General features: G+C 47.9%; 1 protein-coding gene across 1 annotated transcript in view; it reads left to right on the plus strand.

Moving 5' to 3' along the window:
• The first annotated feature begins 4,800 nt into the window (after nucleotides 1-4,800).
• The window catches only part of lrrn2 (leucine rich repeat neuronal 2), a 61,064-nt gene continuing 56,166 nt past the window's right edge, over nucleotides 4,801-9,698 (plus strand). The window contains exon 1 of the mRNA XM_062545420.1: nucleotides 4,801-5,029. The gene's annotated coding sequence lies outside the window, so the exon portion shown is untranslated. The remainder of the gene's footprint in view (nucleotides 5,030-9,698) is intronic.

Consider the following 9,698-nt stretch of genomic DNA (forward strand, 5'->3'; position numbering starts at 1 on the left):
TCTTGCCCCCTAGTGTGTCTGACATGTAATTGTTGTAATTTCTGCAATCTCTTGTCTTGTCTTGTCCATGTTCCAGGCGCCGGAATATTGGAGCAGGTTGAGTCTTGGAGATGCTGGTGAGGTTATGGGCTGAGTAATGGATGAAGGGGAATTATTTTAAATCCTGAAAATTAGATGTGACTTTCATGAAATGATGAATAAATTATATAGTCATTATCTAATATTGTTGGTGGTTGCGTAATGCTGAGATGTTGTTCAGATCCAACTGTAACGATAGTGATTGTGGCACTGGTGGTGATGGGCTAATGGTGTCGGGTAATTGAAGCTGTAGGCCTACATGGGTGAATTGCCTATTGACACTGTAATTTTATGGTGTTTGATTCTGCAGATGTATTTGGTATTGTATTATGTTAATGTTTGTTGGATTCGTAGTTTGTGTCCTGTCCTGACCTCATTGGAAATCCGGTGGATTTCTTTTATGGGGGGAGGTGTGACGGCCGCAAGGCCTTGCTGTGTCTGTCTCTGTCTCCTCCCAATTAGGACTGATGAGGTGGGCGGGGTCGCCAGGTCCGCGGCCTATATGGTGCTCCGGATTCCAGCATTCTACTCTCTTGATTTTGGCATGTAGGCCAAACGCCGGGCTGGCTTGCTGCTGCTTTAGCTTTAGTTATTATTTGATTGATTGTAACATGCAACACGCACACACTACATTACCTACACGCAACACACGCCCGCACTTCACCACTGATCACTGATCGCTACCTATCTACCTACGGCTTTGTTATGGTATTATTTCATCGTAATTTGGTTAATAAACCACCATCTATTGTTTAAACTTATCACGCCTCCGTCCTCCCTCATTGTATGGTTCCCTAGGCCATTACATAATCTATTTAGTCTGTGAATATAGCACATTACAGAAATGTTATTTCTGGCATACTGAAGAAACCGCTGGTCTAATGTTGTTTCAGAAACAGCATGTAAGAGAATGTAAGCTGAAGAAACGTCAGTAGAAGAGCAGGCCATCCTGTCCTTTTTAAGTGAGCTTGCATAAAACTGGGAGCGGAGTATAATACTAATGCTAATAATGTGTGTGTGTGTGTGTGTGTGTGTGTGTGTGTGAGAGAGAGAGTGTGTGTGTGTTTATTACTAGAGTTTCTGTGTGTGCATCTCTGTGTCTTTGTACTTGTGTGTGTATGTGCCTGTATGTCTATGTGCCTATGTATGTGTGTGTGTGTGTGTGTGTGTGTGTATGTGCTCATATGTATGTGTAGGATTATGGCCTCCCGCTGCTATTAAAAGGAGTGGTAGAGCATGGAATGACCTGCGGTCTCATCTTGTGCGCTAAAGCCATCCTCGGCTGTCATGTCAGGCGTTTTAAAATGCTCTCCACAGCAAGCAAAGGTCAGCTGGGCAAGCGGGAAAACAACAGATGCCACGACAAGAGCTGTCAGCCTTTTAATTGCATCGTGATAAATGCAGCCTGCATCCCGGTCATTGTCCTTCATAAACCATATATTTTAGCAGAAACATAGTTCTCCTCTCTCGTCATGGTTGTCACGCTTGGTTTCCCAGGCAAACTTTGGACGGTGTGCTTTGCTTCACACACAGTTGGCAGTGACATGCTTTCTTCAGTCCAGTGCGAGGGGATATCACATGTGAGTGGAGGATGATCATGCCTCCTTTTCAACACCCACTCACTTCACAATCCTACCACCCAATGGCTAGGATATGCCTGACCAGCTAACTATTACTCTTCACTGAATGGAATCCAAAGAAGGACAACAATAGCACGTCAGCAGCCAGGTATGGCCGGGTTGCAGTTGAGTCTCGGTCAATTTAGGTCGATATATTACTATTACTACAACTACTACTACATACTTAGAAGAAGAGGAAGAAGAATGATGATGATGATGATGATGATGATGATGATGAGAAGGAAACAGTTCGGTAGCAGGCCACATTTTTCAGCTACAGCTTCAGTACTCCAACACTGCCATAAGGACACGAGGAACACACCGCCAGAAAATGTACTTTTCTGTTCTTTCCCTTTTCTATTACAGTAAAGACCATTTTGTGTGGTAAACACCATGAATTCAGAAATGTGAAGTTTTAGTGTAAGACGTTCCTGTGGATTTTTGTGAGTTAGACCCAGTTTTAAAGTAGGCCTCTCTTTTTTGTGAGGAATAGGAGGGATTTGTGTATCTAATACTTATCTGTATAACAGATATGCAAGCGCCTGGTGGATAGAGGACAAAGGATGAAACACCCACACAGATACACACACACACACACACACACACGCACACACACTTCACTATTCATTTCCTGCAGCAGGGAGTCACTACTGCCTGAGGACTTAAAAAAAAAAAAACAGTTAAATAAAGGAAGATGTAACGACAACGTGAAAATGTAATAAAGCGGAATGACAGCGCGAAGTCAGATCCATCCCCATGCAGCGCTTTGCCGCGTCCTCCTCCGTAAATCCTGCCTGCTGGTCAAGCGGCGTCCCAAACGAGGCCCAGATCAATGGGGAGGAGGGGAGGCGAGGCCTGGGGTTAAGCACTGGAGCCAGCCAGCCATCCAGCCAGGCGGTCCGGCACTCCCCGCTCCTCCATCACCGCACTCCCCTCGCTCGCCCCGCGCCTGCCCCCTCCTCTGCCTCCACAGCCATTACTTCCCCGGTCAAGCACACAGACACAGCAGCCAGCCGCCGAGTGGCTCACAGAAAGCTATCGAGGTGTTATTTCATTTTCTCCCGTTCTTTTTTTTTCTCATCTTCTCCTCTCTTTTTTTGCTGTCTTTCATCTTTCTTTTTTTTTTTTTGGCTCAAAAGCCATCAAGGCTCCTCTTTAGAAAATGACCATCCATTACCGGCTGTCAGACAACAGCAAGCGGCCGCGCGGGCGCGTCTCATCCATCAGCTGCGCTAGTGTTCTGTACCGTGGAGCTGGATAAGCTCAATCACACGTCTCACGCCATCACATGCACGTGCCACAGAGTCATGGACTGTTGCTGTTGAGATATGGTGATACAGGTCTCAACATTTACTCTCTCTGTGTGTGTTTGTGTGTGTGTGTGTGTGTGTGTGAGTGTGTGCGTGCATGTGTGTGTGCGTGTGTGTGTGTGTGTGTGTGTGTGAGAGAGAGAGAGAGAGAGAGAGAGAGAGAGAGAGATTGTGTGTGTGTGTGTGTGTGTGTGTGTAGTGGTGATTGGTTTGGTTGAGGACACTATAGTTGGCCTCATGCATTATGCATGTGCACTCTAATGGCCTCCCACCAACCTGAGTACACCGCCACACACAAGGACTGATAACACACATCTGCACTAATTACCAACAGTTATGGACTAATTACGAATGATGTGTGTGTGAGTGAGAGCGCTCATGCGTTTACATGTGTCTTGGTCTGTTGTCTGTGTGTGTGTTTGTATGTGTTTGTGTGTGTGTGTGTGTAGACACTGAGCATACAAGTACAGTGTCTACGAGCATGTGTGTTGTGTTGTTTGTGTGTGTGTGTGTGTGTGTGTGTGTGTGTGTCGGAGGGAGCGTGAGAGCATGTATGTGTCTCAGTATGTTGTTTGTTGGTGTGTAGTGTTCAAGTATGTGTTTGTGCGTATGAGGTGGGATTTTTTTAGTGGTCTGTAGCACTCATTGCTTATAATATTGTTATGGTTATGTCATAGGTGTATCTAGATGAGATTAGTGTCTGAATATGTTTCTGTGAACATGCATGTGTAGATGGGAGAAAGAGATGTAAAAAAAAGAGATAATGTGTGTTTGTGTATGGGTCTGCTGGTGTGTATTGGGCAGGAGTTGCAGCAGGTGTGTACGCCATGATGCCGCCCCCCCCCCCAATGCCAGGCACACGTGTGTAGGTGGCACAGGGGATGGTGGGAGCACTTGGGGGAAACGGGCGTCTGCCACCGTGCCAGTCCGCCACGACCATAGTGAGGGACAATTACAGGCCCCTGTCACGGCTCTGGCCAGAGTGGCAGCCAAATAACAGGTTTCACATGGCCATCTGACTGTGAGAGAGAAACGGGGGAGGGGGGGGGGGGGTGGAGGGACTGAGAGAGAGGGAGAAGAAGAAGAAGAAGATGAAGCAAAACAGAGAAGGAGAGGGGGAGAAAGTATAGCTGATGGAGGGAGAGTGAGTGAATTAGGATAAAGAAGAAGTGAAATAAGACAGAAAGAGAGAGGCTTTAGAAAAAAAGAGAAAGTGAGAGAGCAGGAGAGAGGCTTTTATGGAGGGGGAAGGAGGGAGGTTGGGGTGGCTCAGAGGAAGAGGGGAGGGGAGAGGCAGAAGGAGAATAGTCAGGGAGGAAAAGACACGGGGGGGGGGGGGGGTGGAAATCTGGGCTGAATTTGCCTCCACTTCGCCTCTCCTGCTCAAGCGTACTAGCCCCTGACAGCAACCGCCGCGCCGCGCAGCCAGCCAGCGAGAGAGGGAGTCAGGGAGAGAGAGAGAGAGAGAGAGAGAGCAAATGAGAAAGGGAGGAAGGGAGAGAGCGAGTCTCAGCAAGAGCGGCAGGGAGATGAGCGCTAGAGCAAGAGAGAGAGAGAGCGAGGGACACAGCCCCAGCCAGTGAGGGACAGAGAGAGAGAAAGAGAGAGGGACACAGTCTCTCACAGCCAGAGAGAGAGAGAGAGAGAGTGAGTGTCTGAGGAGAGGCAGGGAGGGAGGGAGGGAGAGCCTGAGCGAGGGAGTGAGAGAGTGAGAGAGAGAGAGAGAGAGAGAGAGAGGAGAAGCGAAACGAGAGAGAGCACAGAGCTCCATCCTCTGTAGCTTGCCCACACAGTGTCAGAAATAAAGAGCGGCGTTTTAAAGCGGGTGAAGGGGGGTCTCTCTGAGCCAGGGAGCGTCCGCCAGCGTGAGGGGAAAAAAACACCATCCGCCCGAACAACAGCACAGGGAGGAGGAGAGGAGAAGAGAAGAGAAGAGAAGGAGACAGACGGAGGAGAGGAGAGGAAGAGAGACGGTGGCTGAGACCCACTCGCGTCAACGCACGCCGTCCGCTCCTGGTCACGGTAGGGGGAACTTTATCTCGGGTGTTTCTGGAATGTTTTTTTGTTTTTGTTCGCCGTGCGTCGGAGACGACGTGTGCGGTGTGTTAAAAGGTGCACCGATGGCGGTGCTGGAAGACGTAGCGGCGGGGGCTAAGCGCACACACACAACAACGCAGGTTTCCACGGGGACGGTGACAGTGCTCTTCTCGTGGTCAGGGAGAGACGACACACACAGAGGCGGTTTGCGGAGCACGTAGAGACGTGCTTCAGCATGACAGCAGTCAGTTGGTTTATACGCATGTACACGCTCTCCGCTCCCCTGACGCCTCTGGGAACTGCCAACAGTTTTAACAGCGGTGTGGATGGTGTGTGTGTGTGTGTGTGTGTGTGTGTGTGTGTGTTTTGTGTTTGTGCGTGTGCGTGTGTGGTGGGAGGGAGTTGCTGCCTGTGTGATAAGTGCATGGTTTGTTTCATGCATACGTGCGTGTTTGTGTGTGTGTGTGTGTGTGTGTGTGTGTGTGTGTGTGTGTGTGTGTGTGTGTGTGTATGTGTGTGAATGTGCGGGTATACTCAGCATACTGATAGCTAAGGGACGCAGCAGCAGTGTTCCACAGTGCAGCACACAACAGAATGGAACGGAAGGGCACAGCACGGCAGCACTGAGGTGTGTGTGTGTGTGTGTGTGCGTGTGTGTGTGTGTGTGTGAGTGTGTGTGAGTTTTAACGAGCCGATGGCACAGAGGAAGGGTGCGTTTGTGTCGCAGTGACTCTCCACAGCCAGACAGGCAGGAGGAGTAAGCAGAGGAGGTGCCACTGAGTGTGTGTGTGTGTGTGTGTGTGTGTGTGTGTGTGTGTGTGTGTGTGTGTGTGTGTGTGCGCACGCGTGTGTGTGTGTGTGTGTTTGTGCAGGTTTTAAAGACAGGTCTGGAATGCAGTAGTATGCATCCGTCATGTCACTGAAGTGATCAGCTTCAAGCATCAACCTTCTTCCCCCATCTCCTACCACTCTCTCTCTCTCCTTCTTTCTCCTCCTCCTCTTCCTCTATCCATCTCTCCCTCTATCTCAATTCTCCCTTCTCTCCCCCCTTTTCAGTTTCTCCCTCCCTCCCTCCCTCTCTCACACTCCTCTCCCCCCTGTTGCTTTCTCGTGGGCTTTGCCCATGTCGCTGTGCCAGTTGTGTTGGCGGAGCTGTTTGGCTTGAGCCAGTGTGTGTGTGTGTGTGTGTGTGTGTGTGTGTGTGCTGCTAACATGCTCCTGCACTGCCTATGGCCAGGCTGCACTGAGAGTGACTCCTGCTGTAACACTGTCTTCCCCCTGTGTAGACCAACTTGCAACGTTTCATCACACTGCGTGGGTAGCACTGTTTGAACCTGTGTGTTTTCAAGTGTGAGAGAAGGGGGAAGTGTGTGTGTGTGTGTGTGTGTGTGTGTGTGTGTGTGTGTGTGTGTGTGTGTGTGTGTGTTCGCAATAGGGTATGCTGTCACATGAGTGAAATGTTGGCTGCCTTCCTGGTAAATATATACATAGATATTGACTGTGTGGGATGAAAGATGCATATGAGCAATGCTACTGTATGTGATCTATGTCTATGTGTGTGTGTGTGTGTGTGTGTGTGTGTGTGTGTGTGTGTGTGTGTGTGTGTGTGTGTGTGTGTGTGTGTCACACATATGAAGTTGAATGCCGGTAAAGCATGTCTTTTTACACAAAGATTGTGCAAAACAGCACAGAATATGTATGATATAATATATCCAGTGTGTTGTGTCATGCCATCCCAAAAGCAATTGGAGCCTAGTGAACCAAGAGGAGATTTTGGCTGATCTTGATTTCCTGTTTATTTTATGGTTCACAGAATACACATTGACATGCTGGGTTAACGTCATAGGCCTAGAAATAAGCACTTACTTCTGGTCAAAGACGGAAAAGGAAACGTCATAGTGATTTTTTGGAACCCCTTAAATGAATTGGATTTGGATCTGGCACTGGTTTATATATCTGAACCAACTCAGAATCTGGGATATTGCTAATTTACAAAAAAAGATTTGTATCAACATTTGCTTTCTCCCCCTTAAAAGTGAATTGACTTTGACTGCTTATCATCAATGTGCATGCTCAATCGAATGAAATAATCAGAGCAAAGTCGTACGAGCGAATTAAACACATGGCCTGGCCAGACAAGTAGACTGGAAAGATAATTGCATCGTTTGTTTATGGGCATGTTGATTAGCCAACAGAGCTATTTAGAAGTGTGCTATGACGCTTCTGAAATCAAAAACGCATAAATAATTTCACATGAAAAAATATCCCAACCACAAACACACACACACACACACACACACACACACACACACACACACACACACACACACACACACACACACACACACACACACACACACACACACACACACACACACACACACACACACACGCATGCATGCATACAATCCAAATATAACTAACATTCCTTTAAAAGCTGTCATTTGCTATACAGTCTGTTTTAAATGTCCTTGCAGGGCAGTGCTTATTAGCACACTGGTTAAGTCAGCTATTAGGAAGATAATGAATCAATTCTGTTGAAAAGAACAAACTCCACGGCGCACTTGTGCTCAAGACTGGATTATTCTGCGGTGAAATGTGACATTCATGTTTGATAACTCACAATAATCTCATTAACACATGGCGAGGATTCCACAGTTTTTTTCCCTGAACACTCACTCTCTCTCTCTCCCTCTCTCTCTCTCTCTCTCTCTCTCTCCCTCTCTGCACCACCTCAAACGACAAATCAAACTGACTCCTTATTTGTGCCATTACATAACATGCTAATTTGAAAAATGCTAATTCAAGTACTGCACTAGAGAGCTGAGTTTCACCTCCAGCGATCGGGCGGCTGTTTCACAGTGGCCCATACATTTGTCCCTGGCACTGCCTCTCCCAGTCCCTCACCCTTGACCCCCACTTGGCTCACGCACACCTCACATAATGGCCCCTTCCCACATTTGGTCTCAGCAAAGATCCTTAAGAACCATCTCTGGTCTCAGTCTCAGAAAAACTCCCTCTGAGATGTACCCCTTCACCTCTCTGCCCCTGACTCCTCTGAAACATCTCATTTTAATCCTCCACATATCTAACCCCCAGTGTCTCATACTGTACATCTCCTTCCAGAAAGAGCCAAGATGTTCCCCTCAGACGACTCGCTGGCCACAGACAGGCCTCTTCTCCTGGCCTGCACAGGCTTGTCCCTGGCTGTGTAGTTTTCCCTGTAAGTGATAAGAGAGACGCTCGCCCACTGAGCCCAAGCCCCAGGTAGAGGACTCACTGCAAGGCTCCTCAGCCAGGGGAGAGGAACAAACCAGAGCCCTCAGCCCTCCGCAAGAGGAGAGAGGAACTCAACGCCAGGCCCTGAGCCCGGCCGAGAGGAGAGGAACTAACTGTAGTCCTCAGCCCACACGAAAGGAGAGGAACTCACTGCAAGGCCCTTAGCTCTCTGGGAGAGCAGAGCAGAGCAGAGCAGAGCAGAGCAGCTTGGCCTGAGGATGGAGAGGATGAGTTAAGTGCAGTGCTAAATTCCTCTGCAGCTCTCCTCCTGAAACATTCTCTTACAATAAACCCTTCCACTTATCAGGACACTGGATGTAAAATCGTAATCTTTATTCAAAATGCCTCTTATACCTGTATACAATATGCAGTAATATAGCAATGTTCTTAACACACCATCTTCATGCAAAATATCATTTCAGCCCAGAGCAACCTTGCTAAGATAAAATCCAATAACACTGAACAATAATAATGAAATAATAATAATACATTTTATCTATACTGTACCTTTCACAAACCCCAAGGTCGCTTTGCAAAAGTAACGAACCTACTATGCAGTAGAGAAATGTTAATGAAAAATAAATGTCTTGAGATCTGATCTTTTTTTTGAAGGCTGAGAAGGAGGAGTAGCCATGGTGGAATTGAGGAAAGCAATCTAGTTGCGCCTTTGTACAGCTCAATCTCCTGGACATTCTGCCTTGTGTATTTCTAGAATGTCTCTCAGCCATTTTTAGCCGTCAACAAAAGCACACTGCGCCCCAAAAAAGGTGACACAGTCCCCAGTGAGAACAAAAGGTCAACTTCCTCTTCACACCTTTCTCTCTTTTCTCTCTCCCTCTCTCTCCTCTTTCTCTCCCTCGCTCTCTCAAACAGACAGCCAGGATGGCGGCCGTACAGTAGGAATGGCGTCTCTTTGGCTTCTAAAAATAAAGCCTTGTGCAGAGACACAGAGAGCCGCAAACAATAGCTGGTGGATTGGCACCAAAACTACATGCAGTGCTGTGCCGTGGCCCTGATTCCTGCCACCGTGAGCTCACTCTAAGCCCTGCCTGCTCCCCTCCCCAGCCAGAGACACCTCTCTGGGACAAATCCCATGTCACTTCTAATTGCTATGGGGATTTGGACCTTGACACACACACACACACACACACACACACACACACACACACACACCTATGCACACAACCTGACAAACACATCCTGACACATACACACGATCACAGGCACACACACATCCATCCATACATGTACGTACATTCACACAAGGCTTTCCCCTCTGAGACATCTCATGCCGAAGGTAAGTGCCAGAGGATGTGTGATGCTCAAGTTTTCACATAAACATCTGTTACATCATTCCCCAGAGTTAGTCGCACAC

This window comes from Sardina pilchardus, chromosome 9 (assembly GCF_963854185.1).
Source record: "Sardina pilchardus chromosome 9, fSarPil1.1, whole genome shotgun sequence".
NCBI lineage: Eukaryota > Metazoa > Chordata > Actinopteri > Clupeiformes > Clupeidae > Sardina > Sardina pilchardus.